This window comes from Orycteropus afer, unplaced genomic scaffold (genome assembly GCF_000298275.1).
Source record: "Orycteropus afer afer isolate SDZICR_OR568_19922 unplaced genomic scaffold, OryAfe1.0 scaffold00751, whole genome shotgun sequence".
NCBI lineage: Eukaryota > Metazoa > Chordata > Mammalia > Tubulidentata > Orycteropodidae > Orycteropus > Orycteropus afer.
This window is the reverse complement of record NW_006922338.1, coordinates 330,574-356,787: the sequence shown is the minus strand read 5'-3', so window position 1 is coordinate 356,787 and position 26,214 is coordinate 330,574. Positions and strand designations below refer to the sequence as shown.

Genomic DNA, 26,214 nt, shown 5'->3' with positions numbered 1-26,214 from the left:
GGTGGGGAAAGCAATGAGGAAGGGGCAGACTGACCTCCGTTTCTGATGGCCAAAATCCCTCTGTAGAAGTCTTCAAAGCTGATCACCCCGAGCCCACCAGGGTCCAAGTACTTGGTTAAGTCCTTCACCTGCAATTACCAAATGAGAATGTTATTCAGGGGCCTTTCCAAAATGAGGGACTGTATCACACACTCAACCCTCACCCCACACAGACAGGCAGCTGCTTGCGACTGGTACAGGGTTGACAATAGGAGCCAGGGGGCTGACCCGGCCACAGCAAAGTCTCTTGATAGGCCACTCAGCCAAAGGTCTGGGCATCAAGGGATGAAGCTGTCAGCAGCTCCCAAGACTGCAAACCAGGGAAAGAAGGCACAGCTCTCAGAGTCAGCACTGGTTGAGTGGGAGAGTCAGGATTGCGGAAGCCTGAGCATCCAGGATACTGACGTCCACATAAATCTACCCCACGCCCAGGCAACCTCCTCCAGCTGTTAGCCCTCCAGAGAAAATTGTCTGGGCAAACAGAAGCTGAACATCAGAAACAATAAAAAGTGAGTAATTCCTGTACAGAAGACAGGTTTCTATTTCCAAGTACACTGGATTTCATCAAAACAAAACACTTTTGTGCATCAAAGGAGTTTGTCAATGAAGTGAAGAAACAACTCATGGGCAACTAGTTGCAGTACAGCCACACAGAGGAGTGTTCCAGAGGACTCGACAGCACAGGATATGTGCTGAAGACAAGGAGAATGACAACACGCCCTCTTAACTGCACTTCAGCAATCCTGATTTTGGTGGCCACGCTGGGCATTGTTCTCCTGAAACGACAGTGTGGGTGTTACTATCCTGACGTGGTTGTGTGGGTACTGTGGCTAAAACAAATGAGCGGTAAGTAATAATCTAATCCATCCTTCCAAGCCTTCCTGACAAGCAGGGTCTCAACATGGTTGGGAAGCAGATGAAGAGCTGACAGGAGGTAGCAGGCAGACAGGCTGGAGTCCCGACTCTGAATTCAGAGCACCACTATGAAGTCAAAGCCAGGCTTTTCTGATGCTGGCCTCTTGCAGTTGCTCAGTAACAGTGAGTACCTCTAGCATCCAGACTTTGGTTTCAAAATCCTGTCTCCTGTCTCCCCGTAAGAGGAAGCAAGAGCCTTGGAGGAGCCCCAGGAAATGCACAAGAAGAGCCCGCAGTGTCTTGTCTACCAAAGACCACTATGCTACAGGTCTGGTCAAAGAGTGTGGAGTCAACCTGGAGAGGGCCCCATCAGCTAAAGTGAGACAGCACAGGCACTGGTAAGAACAATGACAGTACATGACACAGCACACACAACTAACATCAGGAGGTGTACACTTAGAAACATGGTCAAACGGCAAATTTCTGTTACACACATTGTATTACAATGAAATTAAAAAGGACAACTGCAATGAAATGAAAGACACCCAACAGATTTAAACATCTGAGGGCAGAATCACAGTTGAAACTAAAAGGTCATCCCCGGAGGGCACTATTTTGAAAACTAGTGGGGAGTGGGAGGGACCAGGCATCTCTACACCCGGTACCTTGTGGCGGCCAGAGAGCCTATGGGAGAAGCGTCTCTCGGAGAACAGTCCCACAAGTAAACGGAGGAACAATGGAATTGGAGCGTGACCATACTGCAAGTCTAGGTAAGGGTTAAGGAGTTGAAGTGATGTATTGGATAAGGCATATGGCTTCTAACCAGAAGGCCAGCGGTTCAAACACATCTGCTGCTCCGCGCAAGGGAGACAGGGCAGTCTACTTCTGTAAAGATTTACCGCCTTGGAAGCCCAATGGGGGTCATTGTGAATCGGAATCGACTGGATGGCCATGAGTTTGGATTTGATTTTGGAGGCAAGAAAGACAGAAAGACAGGCTGCCAGATGTCGTGTTCTCCTGATAGGAACATACCACCTAAACCAAACTGATTGATCAAGCTCTTCGGTCCCCCATACGACCAAATGGAAATCCAGAGATGAAAGGAAGACATTTCAACAATACCAAGAGGTGAAATCAGCAAGAGCCCAGCTATGAGAAAGTCGAAAGACAGATCAATGACCTGTTTTTTCCAAGAAAAAAAAAAAAAAAAATTAAGCAAAGCAATGACATTGGGGACACTAAGGTGACATAACAATCTAAGGTCACTTGAGGACTCTTCTGGATCCTGATTCAAATGGACCAATAGTAGCCCCCTAAAAAAAACCTGTAAGACAATTAGAAGTTTGAATACTGATGCCATCTGAGGATAGTAAAGAACAAAATGTTATAGGTGTGTTAACTGCTTCACAGACACACTTACTGGGATACTTCCAGAACCCACAGAAACAAGAGGGCAGGCTAAGGAGAGGGCAGAGGCACAGATGGCGCACACAGACTCTGAGCTGGTAGTTGGCAACCGACACCTGGGAGCCCTACACCAGACTCGCCATTCTGTACAGGTTTCAGTTGTTCCATAATTGTTCTTTTTACAAAGGATGAGAGAAAAGAGAGGGAGGAAGCGACAGAGGAAAGGGAAGAGGAAGTAAGGGAAGGAGGGAAAGAAGAGGGGAGGGAACAGGACTCAGCTGGGGGAGAGCAGACCTCCACCCACACTCAGAGGAGAGTTCAGAGGAAACCCTAGAGGGGGACAGGCGACATGCGGGGATGTTCCAGATGGAGAGGTAGACCAGGCAACTGCAAAAGGCAGAGAAGCGTCCAACTGAGGCTGTGGCTAGCACCACTGAGATGCAGCATGAGACGTGACAAGGTACACAACGCAACACCCAGGAGAGACGCAGCACGAGAGCGGACACAGCACCAGAGCAGACGCAGCACCCCACGACAGGAAGCAGCTTGTGACACGGCACCTGTAGGAGCCAGAGACACCCTGGTGCAAGCAATGAAGAGGTGTTGGTGAGAGGAAACTCATGGGATCCAGGATGCACTGTGGTGGGTCCTCGCAACATGCAACACAAAACCAGGCCCACATGGGACCAGTGCACAGTGACCGAACCAGCAGTGTGTGATCTTAGGCCAGAATCCGAGTCCCTGCTTCGCGTCCACTGAAGGAAAGGATGGCACCTCAGCCACAGCACTGTCACCAGCAGTCCCGAGTGGAGCTCTTCATCAAATGGCACCCTCCCCAGTTCACAAGCACCTCCAATCTAAAAGCCCACATATAAAAGTGATATCAAGAGAATCTTGCCCACATCTGGAGGTTATCCAATTCAGAATCCACCTGGCCAATCTATCCTTAAATTCTTAAGAATTCCAGCACTAAACTACTAATTGAACACCAAGTCCCAAGCTGTTCATTCTGAAACAAATCTTTAGCTAAAATTAGGCCCCAACACGTTACCACATTATAACCAGATGCAGACAGTGCTGTTACTCAAGGATGAATCTAAGTACACTACACATCTGAAAGTCCATTTTAAGCTGAGATTCTTTATAATTGGTTTAAACCAATTCTGCCATGGTTGACAATTCCAGAGGACTCTAATCCTCCAAGCCCAGGAAACCTCACTCAGAGGCTTTTAGAAAAAAATGAAAGCCACCCCCTTTCCTAAGAATGCAGCAGAGCCAGGACACTACGCGCAGTGATATACACGAGTGTGGGAGAGGTGGAGCAAGCCACAGACCTCAGTGCGCACAGTTCACACAGAAGCTGAGTAACGCACAGAGCTGGCTCCTAGGGCCGTGTTCTAGTGGGAAAACGTACTACAGATGGGAGCCAGGAGAGTCCAGAACAAGTGCTCTGACCGCAGGCCACCAGAACCCTAGAACCACATGTTGAAAGTGCCACTGGGTGGTTCCGTGGCCCCTCATGGCAAAGCACCCCCCAGGGGAGCCCACCCTACTTCCAAAGCTCCATTCTACTACAATGGCCAAAGGGTAATGTCCTCAACAAAGTTCACTGTGTCAGGAACCATGGTGATGATAAGCATGGTGCTCCCAGGAGCTGCCCAAGCACACCGCGAACCCTACACTAGATCAGGGGGGTGGCAACAGGGAACAGGGGATCTAGAGCTGGGTGGGTAAAAAAGACCACAGAAGGTGCTTTCTGCACACCACCCTGACACCAGCAGCTCGAACCAATGCAGATACACGTCCTTCTAAGACTATCTATGAATAAAGACCAGAAGCCCTGATATCTTTGAATTGTGGTGGTGGTGAAGAATACTGAATATACCACGGACTGTCAGAAGAAGGAACAAACCTGTCCTGGAAGAAGTACAGCCAGAAGGCTCCTTAAAAGCGAGACTGCCCAGACTTCATCTCACCTACTTTGGTCATGTTATCAGAAGGGACCATTCCCTGGAGAAGGACATCATGCTTGGTAAAGTAGAAGGTCAGAGAAAAAAAGGGAAGACTTTCAATGAGAGGGACTGACAAAGTGGCTGTAATGATGGGTTCAAACACAGCAACAACTGGCAGAGGACCGGCCCTTTGTATGTAGGGTTGCTAGGAGTCAGAACCGACTCAACAACACCTGACAACAACAATGAAGCAGCTAAACACACACACAAACAGGTTTTCCCTGCTGCTCACAAGATGTCATCTCAGACGTTCCCAGCTGCACAGGCCCCTGCAGCCCAACAGTCAACCCCTGAGGGACAGCTGCCTGGTGCCCGGATCTCTACCACAGACACAGCTAGTTAGGCTGTTCTGCACCTGGAGGTGGAGGCCCGTTCAGCTTCAACACCCAAGACACCACACCCTACAGCCTACATCCTACCTGTAGCATTCTACAGAAGAGCAAACACCACAATTAGAAAAGATGAGATTCCCTATAGTTTGGGAGGCAGGAAGGACACATATGTTGGTTCTTTACTGACTCCTGTGGAAACAAGCCTGGAATATTTCAATCAAACTGTGCTTTCACTATGACCTGAGGACTGCGGTTACTTCTGGGCAGCACAGGGGAGGAGGAGGGGGAAGGATGGAAAAAGGGTGCAGAGAAGGCCCCAATCACATCTGCTATGTTTTATCCCTAAAAGGAGGGAAAGCAAATACAGAAAGATGTTAACATCTATTAACTCAGAGGGGCTGATGAGACAGTTGATAATATCAAGGAATTCTTTTTAAGATGTGATAATGGCATGTGGTTGTTTTTTAACAAGAATCCCCGTCCTTCAGAGATACACACTGAAATGCTTGTGGATAAACCAATGCGACGTCTGGGGCTTGCTTTAAAATACTGGTGGGGAGACAAGACTTGCCGTGAGCCAATGATGGATATGCAGTAGTTCATTACACTATCGTCCCTACTTGTGTATGTTTGAAAAGCTCATAATCCAAATTTTCTTTAATGCAATGGAATTCTGTCTCAAACAAGAAAACAGGATAATGTAAAGGCAAAGAGAGAAGACCTGGGTTGTAGAAGAATGTATTTGTCAGACTGTACTTCTCCAAAAGTTCGTACATGCTCCAAGCTCTCCCGGGTCATGGCTAGGACTCCGTTTGCCCAACTCTTGAACAACCTCTCAGAAGAGAAAAGCCTCTATCACAATGCAGAAACCATCCTTGAGGCGGCACAAAAATCTGCTTCAAATTCAGGCAACAAGAAAGAAAAATGGAGAGAACATTGCAGTGTTCTCTGCCTTCCGGGAATTATTCCAACTTTCAGAGGCCCCAGCTAGAGACAAAAGCACTGGCCCCAGTTGTACTTTAACATTGATCTGACTCTGTGGACCCTGGCACTTCCTCTCTCACAAATCTCATGCTTGAGGGGCTGACGTGACAAAGTTTATGGAACCTAGGTCACTTGTATGCAATAAAAAGAAAACCTATACTGGGTTTTCAAGGAGCCCTGGCGATGTAATGGTTAAGGCATTTGGCTGCTAACCGAAAGTTCAGTGGTTGGAGCCCACTAGACGCTCCATGGGATAAAGATGAGGCTGCCTGCTTCCTTAAAGATATACAGCCTTGGAAACCCAAAGGGGATCGCTATGAGTTCGAATTGAGTTGATGGCAGAGTTTTTTTGTTTTGTTTTGGTATACTGATTTTCCATGGGGTGTTTTGAGGCAGAGAGGAAGAGGTTTAATTCAAACTCTCCAGCAGTGTTTTAGTCCTTTCTTTAAAGCAATACGTCTTATAAGACTCTTACTGATCCCACAGTAATTATAATGACTCACAAAATCTGAACAGGACAGGCTGATTAGGAATTTACATAGTGTGAGAAAACATCCACATTACAAGTTAGCTAGTTCAGTGGGTACTACCGTTGGTTCCAGCAGTGCGGTATGCACAGCACTGCTCCCTCCTCACGGAGCTCACTCTCACTAGCAGACAGGGCAATTCCCATGCCAGAAACAGTCAGTGCACTCTGACTTGGGACATGCAGTCTAAAGTGACAGAATGAGCTTGCCGTGACATTCCCATGAAGGTAGTAATTTTAAATCCCACACAAGCAGCAGGAATGCAATCATTCATTCCAGGTTGAACTTTGAAGAAGTGTAATTCTAGGAGTTGATATTTGTAAATAAGAGATACATACTTGAATGGAGGGGGGTTGCTAGCTGGTTCATTTTAAGAGAGAACAGAAGTACTCTTAGATGTGTAAGGATGTTTAATAAAGTATTTCAAGCATTCAGCTGCTAACCAAAAGGTTGACAGTTCAAACCCACCCAGCAGTTCTGTGAAGGAAAGACCTGGCGGTCTGTTCCTATAAAGGTGACAGCCTAGAGAACCAAACGGGGCAGTTCAACTCTGTCACATGAGGTTGCCGTGAGCCCATAGTAGACTCCATGCCACACGACAATAACACGGTCAAGGATTTGCGTGTAAAGACCTGACTCAGAGACTTAGAAACATTTACTCCAAAACACCATCGTTGGCCGTCAACACCTGCTGCTCCCTAAACCCTAGCTGGGGAAATGTCACTGGAGTAAACCTAATAGGCATTTTTTTTTTTTTTTAATGTTTTCAAATGACTAGCTATTGATCTATTTATATGTTTTTACTTTTTTTTAATTGTGATTTGAGTGAAGATTTACAGAGCAAATTCACTTTCTATACAGCAGTTCACATACACTTTTTCTCATGACATTGACCACAATTCACCACAATGCAATAGTTTTGGTATACTCCCACTTCCTCCCCACAGTTACCTCTTCCCAGTATCCATCCCTCCATGACTCCTCCCCCGAGCTGTCTCCCTGTGCATAAGCAGCCCTTCTTTCTCCCATGATTGTTCTCTCTAAGGAATGTATCTACCTCAGGTAAATGTTCAACTCCTATGCCTGTCTTTTGTTTGGCTGGAAACCATGGGTGTGGGTTCAATTGCAGACCTGAAGGGCAGCTAGGGGCCATAGTCTCAGCAGTTCCACCAGGCTCTATGGGACCAGCAAACCTGGTCCCCCCCCTTTTTTTTTCACCAAATGATTTTGAGTTTGTTCCACATTGATCTCCCTCTCTATCAAAGATCTCCCATATAGATCCCCTTCCAAGCGAATGACAGTGATAGCTGGGCACCATCTAGTTCTCTTGGTTTCATAGTCATATAGGCTGCAGATCGGATGGTGTACCAGTCGCTAGGACTAATTTGTTTCCATGAATTTTGGTTTTCTTCGTTCTTCTTTGTTCTGGATGAGGAGAGACCCCATCGTTGCATCTAGATGGCAGCTTGCTAGCTTTTAAGATCCCAGTCGCTACTCGCCAAAGTAGGGGGTGAAACAATGCTTTGTATAGTATGTTATGACAATTGAGCTTGATATCCCCTGTGACTATGGTCCCAAGCCCACGGGTTCAACTACCCTCTGGGTAGCTGGCTGTGACCAAGCAGTGCCCCTTGTCAGCTCTACTATACACCTAGGAATTCTGATCATTCACAAAAATTTATAGGACCATTGTCTGCCAACCCTATACATGTTCTTAGATACACTCCCCACTTCATAGTGGGGACTATATACCTAATAGTTCAGCCTGTCCACCCATCTATCCACCCATATACCCATGTTTACCTTCACTGACAATGCAGTACTGTGTGTGCAAAAGGCATCTTTGTTGTCTGTACCTCCCATGTACCTCTCTCTGTCTTTCTCTTCCTCAATGCCGCCATATTGGTCACTCACATTTGGTACACTGCCCTTCTCTTCACCTAAATCAATACTTATCTCTATCTATCTAACAGTGTTCCCTCCCCTCCTCTCCTACCCCTGGTAACCAACAAAGAAAATTTCCTTCTAAAGATAAACCTTTCCTTGACTTTTACAATAATCTAATCGCCATTTTTTAAGGCAACTTAAAAGGTAAGGTCTGCTTATTTCTGGATGTAATCTGAAAACAGACAGGAGGCTGAGTGACCTGAGTTTCCCTCCCCAACTGCTCAGCTTTTCTGCTTAAAACAAAATCGCATCCTGAACCTCTGAAGTGGGGACGGTGCTGTCCTAACCTCATGAGTCCAGAGCTGATGAACCTTCTCTGAAGGAGGGCTTAGGAAATTCTAGAATAAAAGCACCATCCTTCAGAAAAGATGCTGGAGGATCCACGTGCATTCCGCTCAGCACAGGCCTGAGTCACGGCGAGGGCCACTTGCCCCACGCAGCTGGGACAGGGAACGGCTTCTCTCCTCGTCTTTCGTCCTTCTGCCGTCACCAGCACACTGGAAGACTGCTGCTCCCCGGTGAGTGCTAGGCTCACCCTGGGCCTGGATCCTGGCCCTGGGCCAGGGGATAGGAGTGCAAAGGAGGGGCCAGGCAGCACAACCCCAGCAGTTCAGGGACGCAGTGATTATGACTCCCCGAGTTACTACTTTAACAGCTTCACTGAGGTTCAGGCATGTGTGTATGCGTGTGTGCATATGTGTATGCATGTGTGTATGCTCACGTGTGTACATGCGCACATGTGTATGTACACAGATAGACACACCTCAAAGATACTGTGGGCTCAGTTCCAGACACCATGATAAAGCAAACATCGCTATCAAGGGAGTCATGAATTTTTTGGTTTCCCAGCACCTATAAAAGTTATGTTTATACGATACTGTAGTCTATGAAGTATGCAAAATCATTATGAAAAGTCTGAAACACTGTGAGAACTGCCAGAATGTGACAGAGACATCGAGTGAGCACACACACTGCTGGAAAAGAGGCTCTGAAAGCCTTGTCAACACAGCGCTGCCAAAAACCTTCCATTTGTTAAAAAAAAAAAAAGTGGTATCTGTGGAGTACAATAAAGTGGGGTGCAATAAAATGAGCTGTGCCTGTAAACATCACACAGCACACAACTGACATCAGAAGTGTACAACTCAGGATTTCCTAGTACATCCACAGAGTAGTCCCTACCATTGTAAAAACAGTACAATCTTAAAATGCCCAAGAATAAACTGCATACAGTCAACTTTCAGGCAAACATGCTACGGAAATGAACTCAAGAGTTGTCAGAGAATGCATACCCTCAGCACTTCTGTTGCCCTGTTATCAAGGAACCAGGGGCAGGTGACCCCAGGAAAGCAGGAAGGAAGCAGAAGGCAGTATGGCTTACAAGACCCCACAGTTCAGGTTTAGGGAGGGGGAACTGCTGGGCACATCCCCCAAGAGTCACCCTCCAAGGGCTAACAGAAATGTCCCATTCAACCTCCTCTCTAGAATGCCAAGCCACACCAACTGGGACACACTGTGGAGGGAAGGGCACTCCAACTCTCACACTCCACTCCCAGCTGTTCTGAACGGCTCCATGCCCTCCGACCTGGACGTGCTCCTCGGCTCCTGGCTCAAACCTGCACCCTAAGAGCAATTCGAAGGGAAAATGAAAAGCAACATAAACCACTCTTACACGCAGGCACGGCAGGGCGGTAAGCAGAGGGCGTGCGCTGCCTGTGTCCAAGGAAATGAGCTCCTGCCCTGCTGCTCACTTTCTGAAGCACACATGCATTCTGCCCCCCACACACACAGTGAGATGAGAATCCGCTCCCCAACCTGCCCAGGTTTCATTAAATCTTCTATGTGGTCAACGATAGAACACTGCTGACTGCTAATCCAGGAATAAACTACAACACTGTTTATCCTATGCAATTTTTCCCTAAACTTAGCAATGCCCTTGCTTTTTCATGGCCTTAATACTCCACACACATACTGCTATCTCTGTTCTGTCTGCACAGAACCATAGAGTCCTCAGGCTTCCCACCACAACCAGCCTCCCGCAGACTCTCTGCCTCCCTCTGGCTGGGAACCTGGGAAATGACCCTGTGTCTTCTTTCCTCCCTGGTCCTAAAGGCGCCTCTGAAAGCTTCCTGAGAAAGGAGCGCCTGTGTCTGGAATACCTTTGGGTGGGAAACCAGGGCCCGTCCTCTCTGGTTCCCCAGTGCTGTGAGGGAGTGCAACACTGTCCCCTACCAAGCCTGTTTGTGCATCTGCTTCTAACCTCCGGAGGCTCCTGGGAACTGCCTCTAAGATACCACAGGATGAACTAACACAAGAACAACTCTTTAACCTGGAGGCAGAGCCCAGGGAGGGCCCAGGCATGTGCATACTCCTCCTAGCACAAATGCCAATGCCACTGTGGATCTGGCAGCCTGAGGGGCTGGGGATTTTCTGATTTTGGATGTTGTTGTTTCTAAGCGTACACGCAAAAGCAGTTTTAAACGCCAAACATTAAATTCAAAAGTTTAGTAGCATGCCTGGAGTCTTTAAAGCTTGCAAGCAGCCACCCAAAGCACAACACTTGGTCTCTGCTCACCTACAGCAACAGAGGAAGGACAGTCAAGAATGGAAGGAGGTTATGGAGTGTGTGGCTAACCGCCTCCACAAACAACTGCCTCCTTTGCCATGAGACCAGAACTGGAGGGTGCTGGCTACCATCACTGGACATTTTGATCAATGATTCTATAGGCGAATCCTGATCAAAAGGAGGGAAAACGCATAGCAGAATTTCAAATTCTCATGGCCTCCAGACTTTCTGGAGGCTAGATGAACTCCTAAAATGACTGCCCTGAGAGCGCCTTTAACCCTCTGTGGTGCAATGAATCACTCGGTCTGACTCTACCAGCCATGGCCTTTGTGACTCTGTTCTGGTCCTTAGTGCTGCTCTGACAAGAATATACCACAAACAGGATGGCTTTAACGAACATGAGTGCATTCTTACAATTGGAAGCTTTAAGTTCAAAGTGCCAGGCTCTAGAAGCTGGGTGAAAGCCCCTCAACCTTGGGCTTCACTTTGGCCTCCTGCTCCTGGCCCACTGAAGCTGGAGGTTTTTCTTCATTCAGCTGCTGGCTGCTGAGGCTGACAAACCCAAGGTCAACAAGTAACAAGGCACAATCCAAATATTACCAAACCACATGGCAGGCTATTAATTCAAGTCCATTAAAAGACCCAAGATTGGCAGAGCATGGCAGGCTGCTGAACGACAACTCAGCTACATGCAGGGTTCAAGCATGCCATAAACTTGAGACCATTCTCAAAGCTGCTTCTTATATACGGGAAGTAGGCCACATACCAAAAGCAGCTACTCAGCTGCTTGTGGTAGATCCCACCATAGAGCTGATTGCCAGTCTCATCATGGGGACTAACTACCACTAGCTGCCTACCCACTCAATGAGGCCCAGCCAAGTTGACACACAAACTTAACTACCACAGACTCCCACCAGATTATTGGGTGGGACCATGTAAGTGTAAGGTGCTCGTGGCCCCTCAAGGGGATTGAGTAGTTTGTTAGTAATGTAAAAAGGGCATATGGGCCCCTCGTAGGGGTTATTATTGTCGTTGTTGTTAGGTGCTGTCGAGTTGGCGCCAACTTACCAACGACTCTATGTACAACAGAATGAAACACTGCTCAGTCCTGTGCCAGCCTCAGAATCCTTGCTATACCTGAGCCCATCATTGAAGCCACTGTGTCAATCTATCTTGTTGAGGGCCTTCCCCTTTCTCGCTGACCATGCATTCACTTTATCAAGCATGATGTCCTTCTCCAGGCAATGAATGACTCCTTCTGACAACATAACCAAAGCAGGTGAGACAGAGTTTGGCCATTCTCGCTTCCAAGGAGGATTCTGGCTGCACTTCTTCCAGGACAGATTTGTTAGCTCTTCTGGCAGTCCACGGTACTTTTCGTATTCTTCGCCAGCACCACAACTCAGAAGCATCAACTCTTCTTAAGTCTTCGTTATTCATTGTCCAGCTCTCACATGCATATGAGATGAACAAAAATACCATGGCTTGAGCTAGGCGCACATTAGCCTTCAAAGAGACACCTTTGCTCTTCGGCACTTTAAAGAGGTCTTTGGCAGCAGATTTGCCCAGTACAGTACATCATCTGATGTCTTGACTGCTGCTTCCACTGGTGTTGACTGTTGTTGTTGTTGTTGTTGTTATGTGCCGTCGAGTCGGCCCCGACTCATAGCGACCCCTCCTTGGGTTTCCGAGGCAGTATCACTACGGAAGTAGGATTGCCCAACCTTCCTTCCGGTGCTGACTAGAACCAAGTAACGTGAAATCTTTGACAATTTCAATCTTTTCTCCATTTATTGTGATGATGTTTATTGATCCAGTTGTGAGGATTTTTGTTTTCTTTATGTTGAGTTGTAATCCATACTGCAGTATGGATTACTGCGGTAATCCATATAGTCTTTAACCTTCATCAGTAAGTGCTTCAAATCATCTTCACTTTCAGCAAGCAAGGTTGTGTCGTCTGCATATCACAAGTTGTTAATGAGTCTTCCTCCAATCATGATGCCATGCTCTTCTTCATATAGTTCAGATTCTCGGATTATGTGCTCAACATAGAGATGAAGTAAGTATGGTGAAAGGATACACCCCCGACGCACTCCCTTCCTGATTTTAAACCACGCTGTATCTCCTTATTCTGTTTGAACAACAGCTTCCTCACAAGCATAATTAATTGTCCTGGAATTCCCATTCTTCTCAGTGTTGTACATAATTCGTTATGATCCACGCAGTTGAATGCTTTTGCATAGTCAAGAAGACATAAGCAGGAAGATAAGAATCTTCCTGGTATTCTCTGCTTTCAGCCAAGATCCATCTGACATCAGCAATGATATTCTTGTAGGGTTGGGACCATGCAAATAACATGTATGGAACCCTAATGTCAGGAATGGTTAGTTTTGTCATTCGGCCAGGCTTAAAGTGAGCCCTTCTATAGGCAGAAGGGAGGATCACACTGACATCAAGAGAGAAGAGCTGGAGACAGGGTGGAGCACGTCCTTGAACTCAAGATCCCTGCACTGGACCTCCTTGGCAGAGATGACCGGCAGAGGTGACTGGCGGAAACAACCGGCTGAGCCCACCAACTGAGAAACGGCAGCAGCGAAACCAAGAGGCAGGAGACAGAGCAGCAGGCTTGCCAGCCCACGAAGCAAGAAAACTGAGTGCCTTTGGGCAGGAGGCTTGCTGGAGGAGTGGCACTTGCCAGAGCAGGGCAGAGGCCAGGACAGAGAGGTAAAGAGACAGAGAGACATGCCTGAGGGCCTGACTGATGGGAAACTGTTCTAATTGAAGAACTGTATCCTGAACACGTTCCTGAACCTGAATTGTAACCTGTTACTTCCCTAATAAACTCCATAATCGTGAGTACTGTCTTTGAGTTCCATGTGGCCACTGCAACAAAGTACTGAACCCAGCAGAGAAGTAGTGAATGCCTGAGACGTCAGAATTGGTAAAAGGGCTGGAGGGTGGGGTCTGGCCTCACAGGAATAAGCCTGGGGCTGCTGATGGTGATTCTCTCTCCCCCCTTGTGACGTTAGAGGAGGTCACAGGATGCCACCCTCATGTCCCTTTTGCAACCTTAAACCAAAAATATTCCCTGAAGTCATGTTAAAACTGGACCATAGTTTAATTTAACTAGTTTAAAAAAAAGGTCTGCCTTGCTTAAACTCTTTGACAAACTATCTGGATGGGATCAAACTGACAACATCAATTTGAGAAATTAGATAGGAACCTTAGGGAGCTATTACTTGATGTTAATGGGGGTGGGACAACCCAGAAAAGGAGTGAACATCTGAGCTATCAGAAAAGGACAACTCAAAGAACACAATCAGCGTCACTAAACTGCAGTGTAGAAACGGTTGGATTGCTGTATGCTCTGCTGTGCATATCCTCAACAACAACAAGAGATATAAAATTTAGAGTTTATTAGCACTGTTCATAAGACTGACCTGTCTCTTGCTGACAGCACTCAAGCAAAGAATATTTGTACCATAATGCTGTTACGCACTCCCCAAACTTCAGGAAGATGTTTGATCTCTATAATGATTTAACAGTGGGGCAAGCAGCCAAATGCTCAAAAGGTTGGTGGCTGGAACCCACCCAGAGGTACGTCCTAAGATAGGCCTGGCGATGTGCCTTGAAAACACTACAGACAGCTCCACTGTACAGACAGCCAGTAGCCACGCATCAGAACCAACACAAAGCCAGCAAACAACAAGGGGGAAAAATAGATGACTATGGAATGTAGACACTCCCACACAGACACCACTACTGTCAAAAACTGTGATGTCTGACACTCCTTAGGGGTAGTGGAGGAAGCCACTTCTGTGGAGTCAGTCTGCTACCATACAAGGCCTGTGTGTGGTTTAAATCTTAACATGCACACAGGTAACAGGGAGGGCCCATCTTGAGAGAATGAAGGCCCTATAGGCTCTAAAACAGTAACTTTGCACCCTGGCCTCAGGCCAGTGTAACTGGAGCTAGCTGCAGAACTGGCCTAACAGCCATGAGTACCATAAAATATACCAAAGCCACTGCCATCGGGTAGATTCTGACTCACAGTGACCCCCACTGGGTTTCTGCGGCAGTAAATCTTTATGGAAGTAGACTGCCCCATCTTCCTTACTCGGAGTGGTGGTGGGTTTGAACTGCAAACCTTCTGGATAGCAGTCAAATGCCTTACGCACTGCATCTCTTCTTTAATTATCTAGAGACCATTCAACAGTAGAGAAGACATCCAAGTCAGCAACACAAAAGGAAATCCTCCAGGTTCTCCTCCTCTATTTTTCTGTCTCAACCTTCTGTACTTTGCTCTTTAAACAGCACTATCAAGTAGAGAATTAAACCAAAACCAAGGCACTTAAGGCGCAAGTGGGCACTTCCTGACCTTTATTCCGCGGAAGGAAGCCTGGGCAATCTACTTCCGTAAAGACTGACTGCCTTGGAAACCGAAAGGGGGTCGCTATGAGTCAGAATCGACTTGATTGTAGTGAGCCTGTTTTTTTGAGCTAGTGATAGACTGGATCTGAAACCTAAGGGCCGCGAGGCCCTGGAGGCTGCTGAGCCAAGCCCCTTTGGAGGCCCCAGACTGCATGGCCCTTCCACAGGAGACCCCACACTGCTATTGACGCTTGGAGAGGGCAGCAGCTCAGACACACCATAAGGAAAAGGCAGATGGAAACAGTGCTGACCACATTCTGCCCACATCAGACTGAAAACCCTTTTCAGGAGGGCAATTTGGTGACAGAGGATTTTTTTTTTTTAGTCCTTTAAAATCTCCATACATGTTCCCCTAGCAGCTCCAGTTTCAGGACTTCACCCTAAGAAAACAATAAAGACTGTCCATGAAAATTCAGCTACAAGAAAGTTTATAGTAAAATACCAAAAATAGTGGGTCAATCAAATAAATTCTGTTTATGTAACCGATAAATGGTTTCATCACCAAAATCATGCTATAGAAGTAGACTCATTAAAAAAAAAAAAAAAAAAAAGACGTAGTAGTAGTAGATTTATTGGCATTGAAAGATGCTGACAACATATTGATCTAACCAAAAAACTAAAACTCACTGCCATCAAGTCAATTCTGATTCACAGCAACCCTACAGGACAAAATAAAAGTGCCCCATAGGTCCTCAAGGCTGTAAATCTTTATGGATATAGACTGCTTCATCTTTCTCCCAAAGTCTGCTACTGGGTTTGAATCACTGACCTTTATGTAATCAGCCAAATGCTGTAACCACTGTGCCACCAGGGCTCCCTACTCAGCATCTAGCCAACCTTCATTAAAGCCGAGTCAGAACTACTGTCCATCAGCAACACAGCTCAGCACACTTCCTGGTGAGGCTCCGTAACGCCAACTCAAACAGCCAGGTGATGAGAGAAGGTCCTGCAAGTGCTAGGATTCTCCTACTAAGAATTCCAATCTCACAGAGAAGTCCGGATGCTCTCACAGGACTGGTGAGGTCTCCTCCACGGGCACTCTCCTGTGAAAGGCACTGCAGGTCAGTTCCTTGAAGGGGCCTTAAAAATCAAATAGCCAAGAGGGGCCCATCTCTAGCTGCCTCCAGCTTTTCCACCCTCACCAGCCAGAATGCATATAAAAATGGCGGCACTGGGTCCTCTGAACTCTAATTAGTCATGAGGGGAAGAGAGAACCACCATCAGCACCAGTCCAATGCTGCCTCCTATGAAGCAGAGGTCAGACATCCCTCCTCTCTCCAACCTTTTTACCAATTCTGACTTGAGCTGTCCCTCCCATGGCACTCCCTCTTTCTCTGCTCGGTCCAATAATCCACTGGAATGGCCACACAGAAGTTAAAGACCACACTCACAATTATGGGGTTTACTGAGGAAGTAACATTACAATTCAGGATCAGGAATGACTTAGGAGACAGTTCTTGGGTCAGGACAGCTTCTGGACTGTGCATATAGCCAGGGTCCACCTGACCCTTGGTCCCTCAGGCCTCTTGGGCCCCTTGGGCCTCTTGGGGTGGCCCAGCCTCTGCCCTACTCCGGCAGGTGTTACAGAGCTCTTAAGCGCCACTGATAAATGCCCAGAGGCACCCTACTCCACAGTAAGCCTCCTGTCCAAAGGTGCTCAGCTTTTCTTTCTTGGTGGGTTGGCACACTCAATGCAACCGCCTTACTCCATGGGCCAGGAAGCCCACTGAGCCATCTCATGCCAGTCTCCTGGTTCTGCTGCCACTTCTCACCATCCTATCCCAGCTCCAGTGTAACACCCTCTCTGTCCCCCGGTGTAGGAGGCTCTTGGCGCAAAGATCCCAGGTCCACAGGATGTGCTGAGTTCTCATATCCTTTTCTGGGTAGCAGTGAGGTCCTCCCCTTTCTGCCTCTGCTGGGATGGCTCATTTTAAGCCTAGCACCTTATTTGCATGGTCCCACCCCCACAAGTCTGGAGAGGAATGGATACATTTGAATTATGTGTTGGTAAAAAATATTGAGTATATTATGGACTGTCAGAGAACAAAAAAATCTGTCTTGGCTGGGATCTTAAAAGCTTACAAGTGGCCATCTAAATGCAGTGATGGGTCTCTCCTCATCCAGAGCAAAGAAGAATAAAAAAAAAACAAAGATGCATGAAAACAATTAGTCCAAGGGACTGGCACACCATGCAATCCCCAGCCTATATGACTATGAGACCAGAAGAACTAGATGGTGCCCAGCTACCACTGTCAACCACTCAGAGGGGGATTTATGTAGGAGATCCTGGATACAGTGGGAGAACAATGTGGAGCAAAACTCAAAATCATTATTTAAAAAAAAAAGGGACCAGGTTTGCTGGTCTGATAGAGCCTGGTGGAACCCCTGAGATTATGGCCCCAGCTGTCCTTCAGGTCTGGAATTAAACCCACTCCTGTGACTTCCAGCCAAACAAAAGACAGGTATATGAGCTGAACATTTCCATTAGGTAGATACAATCCCTGGAGAGATTGGTCATGGGAGAATAGAAGGGCTATGTGTACACAGGGAGATGGCTCTGGGGCCAGGAGCTCATGGGAGGGAAGGACACAAGGAAGAGGAGGCTATGGGGAGGAAGTGGGAGGAGAGCTGTTACACTGTGGGAGATTACAGTCAATATCATGAGACAAACTTTATGTGAACTGCTATATGGCAGATGAATTTGGTCTGTAAACTTTCACCCAATCACAATTTTAAAAAATAAACAAATAAATCTGTCTTGGAAGAAGTACAGCCAGAACGATTTTACTTCAGAACTCTCACACTTCTAAGGAGAAGCAAAGATGGCAAGACTTGTTATCAGGAGGGACCAGTTCCTGGAGAAGGCCATTATACTTGATAGAGGATTGGCAAAAACCAGGAAGACCCTCAACAAGATGGACTGACACAGTGGCTACAATAATGGGCTCAAACATAGCAATGACTCCAAGGATGCCACAGGACCAGGCAGTGTTTTGTTCTGTTGTACATGGGGTCACTGAGTCAGAACCAAATCAATGCTGTATAACACCACCACCCCCGTAAGTGTGCTGTGCACTTTATTTGCACTATTAACAAGCTGTGCAATACTGGTGGTAAGCCACAAGCACCTAATTTGTGTAATCTCACCCAAACTTTTGGTCAGAGTTACAAAATCATAGTGAAAAGGGTCATATAAAAGCAATCCAGAGATCCTGGATAAAGTAGGAAAACAATGTAGAACAAAACTCAATACCGAAAAAAAACCACCAGGTTTACTGGTCTGATAGAGCCTGGTGAGATCCCCGAGACTACGGCCCCTAGTTACCCTTCAGGTCTGGAACTGAACTCACTCCTGTGGCTTCCAGCCAACCAACACACAGGTACATAGGGTGAACACTACCATCAGGTAGAGACACTCCTTAGAATGATCAATCATAGAACAGAAGGGCAGTATTTACACAGGGAGATAGCTCAATGGGCAGGAATGCATAGGAAAAAGGACACAGGAAAAAAAAAAGTAATCCATCATATCACAGTGAACCACACTGATAGCAATGGATTTCCTAATAAAAAGGCTTTTCACTTCCAACAGTGAAAAAATGAAGCTTTGTTTTTTTGAATTTTAGTAAACCAACCCAACCCAGCCAGTGCGGGAACTAAACAAATCTTTGTAAACCAGTGGGGAAAAAGATGAGGTAAGAGAATGGGTGGAGGAGGAAAGGGAGGCCGGAGGGACAACATTTCAGAATGAGAGGTCGAGTTTCAGGAGAGCTGCCCCCAAAGAGAATCCCCAGAAGAGGCAGCAGGTGGGGTATGTGACTGCTGGCTCACAGGGCACACACTGGAGACCCAAGCACAGACACAGATACCTTCCGCAGGTCACATTTCTGGGCTTGGGCGGGTTCAGCACCTCACGCATCACCAGCACCCTTCTCTGTTACTTGATCACCTGATCACCTCGCGCGAAACCTGTGAAAGCTGCAAACACCTGAGTGGCAGCAGGGAGGAGCCACAGGAGGCCCAGTGGTAGGGGACCGACTCCCAGGTGAATGGGGCCATCAGGGCATCCTTGTGTGGCCAGTCACGGGCACTTCTATAATATCTGAGCCCTTGATGAGAAAGACTGGAGCTCCAGAATGGAAGAAGCCTCTCCCACACTCAGCAGTACACCCCTGCTTTCTCGTCAGGTACCAGGACCCTCTCACACTCAGCAGTGCACCCCAGCCCTGCTTTCTCCCCGGGTACCAGGACCCTCTCACACTCAGCAGTGCACCCCACCCCTTTCTCCCTGGAAACTCTTCACCCGAGCAAGGCAGGCAGGCAGAATCCTGGCCAGTAGCCTCTCCCTCTGGTCACATGCCAACACTGTCATGACAGCCACAAAGGACGCTTGTCCCCAGGCCTGACCACAAAACACTCTTGTCCACAATGATCTGAAAAGAACATGATGCTCAGCAAGGCCTCGCGTGCACCTGTCACGGTCTGACTCTGGGGCACACCCCCCGTGAGGAACACAGGAAGGGGTAGGAAATGAGCCATCAAGAGTTCTGGCTTGGACGCCGCCCTCCAACCTGCTCAGAGCTGCTCTTTCGAGGGACAGCGTCCACGGCCCTGTCTGACACCCACTTCTGCCTCGGTTTGGGAGCTCCCACCATCTTTCGAAGGAAAGGTCTCCTTTCCAGTGCAATCTCACCCAGGCCGGCGTAGCAGAGTTACCGGCAGTTTGAGAACGCTCACTTGTCTGGTCCCACCCCTGGAGTCTGACTGAAACAGTCGGTAGATGCAAGCTGGGCCTCCAGGTCCTGAGAGGAATAGTGACACCGAAAGGGATGACGAGACCCATGGGAAGAGGGCCTGGGCACGAGGAACGGGAACCAAGTGCTGGGAGCAGAGGGGCAGGGTGCAGCTCCCTACCACACAGGAAAAAATACATTTCCTTGATGGCTGCACCACTTCAGGTCATATTTTCCACCACTTTCTGCTCAAGACATCCCAACTAACGACGCACTGGACTCTCAGACAATCTCCAGCCCAACTTCCTCCCTCAGCTCCAAACAGCACTGGGCACCCCCAGAAATGTCCACCTCCCTGCCCCTCCCCTTAGGTCCCACTCCTTGAGAGGGCCCATCCGAAACGCCAAGGATGGCCTTCACCTGCCGCCCACCCTCCGCCCCCTTCCCTCCCACATCCAACTGCTCATCCAGTTAGAAGACACCACCTCCCAGAATCTCCACATCCTACGCCCCCACCAAGTCCCTCAACGATGCGACCGCCTAGTCCTTGGTCACCAGCGCTTGCTGACCCTGCAGGCCCTTCTCGAGTCTCCCCCACCCACAGCCGCCCTCTCCAAACTGAGTGGAAAGATTCAGGAAAGCTACCCACCCTTCTCAATGAGCTCTCCACTGTCTTTCCACCACTTAGCACAAGACCCCCACTGCGAGCACAATGAAGCCTCCCTGCTCCTCCCAGCACCCCCCCACCAGAGCTTCCCTTAATGCACTTCCACCTGGAACCTCCTTCCCTCCCTTCCCCACCCCTCTCCAGTCATTCCAATCAACCTCAGAAGGTCAACCCAAAAGTTACTTCCCGCAGGAAACACTTTCAACTAGGTCGGACTCCCCGTCACACAACCTCACAACAATCTGGGCTTCTCCTTCCCAGCATGAGGGCAGCAGGGAACGAGTGGAAGTTATCTGTTTAGTATCTAAAGCATTAGCTCCACAAGGACAGTCTTATGGGTTGAATTGTGTCCCCAAAAATTTGTGTTGTAAATCCTACCTTCCACGCCTGTGGTTACAATCCCATCAGGGAATGGGAAGATCTCCCAGGAACAGAAGCTCTCAAGAGGCAAGAACCTTCCCCTAGGGCCAACAGAGATAGAGCCTCCCCTCAGAGTCAGCACCCTGAATCTAGACTTCCAGCCTCCTGAACTAGGAGAAAATGAATGTCTGTTTGTCAAAGTTACCCCGTTGTGGTATTTCTGCTACAGAAGCACTAGAGAAGTGAGACAGCAAAGGGGCATGTCTTGCCGGCTATCTTATCCCAGCACCCGTGACCCCCAGCACTGAGAGACACTCGGTAACGCCATATACTTTTTTTTTTTTTTTAATTGGGATTTGGCTGAAAATTTACAAAGCAAATTCACTTTCCATACAGCAGTTCACACATACTTTGTCTCATGACATTGACTACAATTTACCCCAATGCAACAGCTTCCCTCCCACTTCCTCCTAATAGCTACCTCTTTCCTGTATCTATCTCTCCATGCACTCCTGCCCCCTGAGCTGTCTCCTTGTGCATAAGCAGCCCTTCTTTCTCCCATGATTGATTTCTCCAAGGAGTGTATCTACCTCACGTAAATGTTCAATTTACATGCCTGTCTTTTGTTTGGCTGGAAGTCACAGGAGTGGGTTCAATTCCAGACCTGAAGGCCAGCTAGGGGCCACAGTCTTAGTGGTTCCACCAGGCTCTCTCGGACCAGTAATGTCATACACTTTTGCTGATTAACTAACGAATGGATGAGAAGCGGTTGAGCCAGTGATGAAACCCAGGTCAGCTCAAATCTGACGCCATCTTGTTTCCTCAGATGTGCACGCCCCCATCTTACAGATGGAGAAACAGCTCCTCCACAAGATAACACGTTCCCAGAGACATGTGGCCAGAAAGGCACCCGTGACAGCACTGTGCTCCTGCAAGGGTTCAGTACCACAAGCAACCAGTTCAGCAGATGCTGCTCCAGTCAGCCCCACGCAGTGCCTGAGTGACAGGGCCTCGCTACACCACCATGCACCTGCAAAGCCGGGAGGGACCTTCCTGCTCACCAGGGAACAGGCAGCTCTTCCTAAAGCCCATGACGTATTCCCAAGAACATCCAAGAACATTTTGCCTCCTCCCTTCACTACTTATTTTGGATACCACAGAAAAGATCTGAGTTGCTAAGAACATCTGACTAAGCCTCTGATTCCAAAGCCTGAGATGATGTGCTCAATTTTCCCAGCACAAAAAGCAGGTCCTCAGGTCCTCAGGTTTGCTGGTCTGACAGAGCCTGGTGGAACCACTGAGACTATGGTCCCTAGCTGCCCTTCAGGTCTGTAATTGAACCCACACCTGTGGCCTCCAGCTAAACAAAAGACAGGCGTATGAGTTGAACATGTACCTGAGGTACATACACTTCTTGGAGAGAACAATCATGGGAGAAAAAAAAGCTGTTTATGCTCAGGGAGACAGTTCAGGGGACAGGAGTGCATGGAGGGATGGACACAGGGAAGAGGTAATTATTGGGAGGAAGTGAGGGGGAGCTGTTGCATTGGGGTAAATTGTAGTCAACGTCAGGAGACAATGTGTGTGTGAACTGCTGTATGGAAAGTGAATTTGCTCTGTAAACTTTCAACCAAATCACAATTATTTTATTTTTTTTTTCTTTTATTAGGATTTGGGTGAAGATTTACAGAGTAAATTCACTTTTCATACAGCAGTTCACATATACTTTGTCTCATGTCATTGACCAAAATTTACAATGCAGCAGCTCCCCTCCCACTTCCTCCCCATAGTTACCTCCTCCCAGTGTCCATCCCTTCATACTCTTCCAGAGGCCCATTGTCTGCCAACCCTGTATATGATCTTGGATACACTCTCCACAAATCACAATTAAAAAAAAAAAAAAAAACAGGTCCTGCGACCAGTTCACCATGTGAACATTTGTACAGTTAGACATATGGGGGCACCATTACTGATAGAAGAAAACTGGGGGGTGGGGGGTACCTACCAACATAATGGAATATTCCATGGTCACAAAAACCTCATACTACAGACTTTGTGAAAATATAAAGACTTTCATACACACACACACATACAAATACAAGACGAGAGAGGGTAAGCCCATCATTTCTCCACACGCCTTTCACACAGATTTCATCTGGACACAGAAAAACCACAGAACAGAAACGGACAGAGTTTGCATCCCAGCTTTGTAGCACCAAGAATCTCTGCCCTACTGGTCTCACAGGACTGCTAATGGGACCCAGTGAGAAAGACGCACATACAAATTCCTCACCCTGTCTAAAAGGGTCTGTGTGGGAGGCTAGAAGAGAAAGGGGCTTAAACATGGTGACTTAACACAGGAGCTGGTCCCCATTCCCCACTGAGGACCCACTGGAAAGAAGGAACTCAGGGGTGAGAACTCTCACACCCCAGAAGACGCAGTAGCAGAGGGACGTATGGGAACTGGGAAACAGACGCCACAAAGAGGACAGTGCAGGGGTCACCAGAGTCAGGGTCCACTCGACAGCGTTCACTGGAAGCGATGAATGAGGAGCCCGCCAGCCCTGGGCAGTGGCTTACGGTGGTGACTCGATGCAAGCCATGGACATTCCAGATTCAGCGTGCTAGAATCCTGCCAGCATTATTCTGTTTTTGAGACTCAAAATGCCCCAGATCTGGCCAGCGGGAGCCCCTCGACAGCCCCTTTGTCTTTCCAACATGTCACCATCAATTCCTGAACAGCACCTTGCTTCCAGAACCAAGACATTCCAGACTCACCTTGAATGTTCCCTGCCCAGAACCTGGATCAAGTTCTCTCTCAAGGAGCCCTGCTTCCTTTTGGTGGGAAATGGTATTTGGAAGCCAAGATCTGGGGGCTGAGTGTGCCAACTGCTACTCCTATCCTTCTAGCTGTTCTCCACCCTTATTTCCAGTTGGAACAGTCCTCTCTCTCACTGGCTGAAGTTTCAAAGCCACTTTGTAGCTTTCCAAGGAAATGCTCACTTCTCTAATCAACGGGGATAGTTACTTACTTTTACTGTAAGTAATCAATCTATCAGTAAAATAAAAATTGCCACATACTTCAAAAGGTATGATTAAGAAGTTTAGTGGCAAGCAGCTTAATCTAACATAAATAAAAGGGTTATAAAACGCCACTGGTTGCTATTTCCAAGCACACTGTCCTATTTATTAACTCATTTCCCAACGACTACTCACATGAGCAGATGAGTGACCAGGTAACATGTCACTCACAGCCTGAGTTTTAGGCTCTAACCTGGAAAATGTTCCTAATGAGAAAAGAGGATAAAGTATGGTGAATGAACAAGAACAATGGCTCATAAAAGCTGTGGAGCCCCAGTACCATGGAACTGAAGTGCAAATCCAGGACATGAGCAGACAAGGCACTTCTGGTCACAGAGGACAATGAAAATACACGTTTCTTGATGGCTTTTGAAAACTTCTGTGAGTATGTTTAAAACATATCTTTTATTTTTTATTGTGGTTTGGGGGAAAGTTTACCGAGCAAATTCATTTTCCATACAGCAGTTCATACACGTTTTGTTTCATGATACTGACTGCAAGCCCCACAGTGTAACAGCTCCCCTCCCACTTCCTCCCCATAGTTACCTCTTCCCTATGTCCTTGCCTCCCATGCACTCCTGCCCCCCAGCTGTATCCCTATGCAAACAATGCCCTTCTGTTCTCCCAGGATTGATTGCTCCAGGGAGTGTATCCACCTGATGTAAATGTTCACCCCATATGCCTGTCTGTTGTTTGGCTGGATGCCACAGGAGTGAGTTCAGTTCCAGACCTCAAGGGCAACTAGGGGCCATAGCCTCAGAGGTCTCACCAGGCTCTATCAGACCAGCAAACTTGGCCTTAAAAACATGTCCAACTGTAATTCCAGGACCTGTATATCCTTTGGCCTTCTAAAGACGTGACTCAGACTTGGGACAACAGTCTCGGGCACACCTAGGTCAACTGGCATAACACAGTCCACACAGACAATGTTGTACATCCTACTCTGGTGAACGGCAACTGGCTTGCAAGCAGCCATCTAAAACACAGCTACTAGTCTCTTATCATCAGAGCAAAGAAGAGTGAAGAAAATCACTCAAGGAGACCACGTGAAGCACAGCCTCCACTGCCCTGAGACCAGAAGAACTAGATGGTGCCCCACCACTACCAACGCTCTGATGAGGATCACAATAAAAGGTCTGGACAGATACAGAGCAGAAAAAAAATTAGAACAAAATTCAAAATTATAAAAAAGACCAGACTTACTGGTCTGAGAGAAACTAGTAGAATCCCCAAGACTGTGGCCTTTAGATACCCTTCAAACCTGGAACTAAACTTACCCCAGGGGATCAATTTTCAGCCAAAGAAGAGACAGGTCTATAAAGGGAGTAACACCAGCAGGGAGGAAAGTGCTCCTCAGTACAGTCAGCCAGAGGAGATCAAAAGGGCAGCATTTGCCCAAAAACAAAACTCAGAAGGCAAGAAGGGGCAAGAAAGAAGGACAAGTAGAACTGGGGAACCCCAGGAGGAAGTGAAAAGGGGGCTGTTACACTGAGGGAATTGCAACCAACGTCACAAAACATGTATAAATTGCAAGAGTGGAAAACCAATTTGCTCTATAAACTTTCACCCAAACTACAAGTAAAAAATTAAAAATAATAATAATAATAATAATACCTGGACAAGGGGGGGGGGAAGACCCAGATCAGAAATAGCTAGGGCTTCATGTTACCACGTAAAGAGCCGTGTAAAGGGGCTAAATGAATACACAGGGCAAGCCACACATCATGTCCAGCTACCAATGCTGAGGCCTTGGCCCTGCAGCCTGACACATTAACTAACCCTCACAGTTCCTAGAGCCCATCATCCTGGCACCCAGCCCACACCATGTCCCTGCAGCATGAGGTAGCACTCTCCAAGGCCTGGGCCCTTGGCAGAGACCACAGGAACAGGGTGCAGAGACACCTGTTTCAGTGGCAGAGACAGGACACTGACTCCAGGCTAGCTCTGATTTTGGAAACTATGAAAATCATAAGAACCTCACAAAACTGTAACCAGAGTAATGGCAATTTGCCTAAAACAAGTATGAACTATTTGCATGGAAAAATAAAATTGTACACACTGAACTTCTTTTCCCCCCTAACCATATTAATACTGAATCCATTTGTCCTGATCTATCAGACTTAAAAAGTTTGGAAAATTATAGTGTAATTCTTTTCACTAAGAACTTCTTAAAGTTGAAACCATAAAAGACCTAAATAAATGGAAAAACATCCCATGCTCATGGATAGGAAGACTGAACATTGTGAAAATGTCAGTTCTACCCAAAGCAATCTATA

The 26,214-nt window shown here is 47.4% G+C and overlaps 1 protein-coding gene across 1 annotated transcript in view; it reads right to left on the bottom strand.

Moving 5' to 3' along the window:
• Positions 1–26,214, bottom strand: part of RAB11FIP3 (RAB11 family interacting protein 3) — a 69,789-nt gene that overhangs the window by 33,459 nt on the left and 10,116 nt on the right. Inside the window, exon 2 of the mRNA XM_042783219.1 lies at positions 35–128. The gene's annotated coding sequence lies outside the window, so the exon portion shown is untranslated. The remainder of the gene's footprint in view (positions 1–34; positions 129–26,214) is intronic.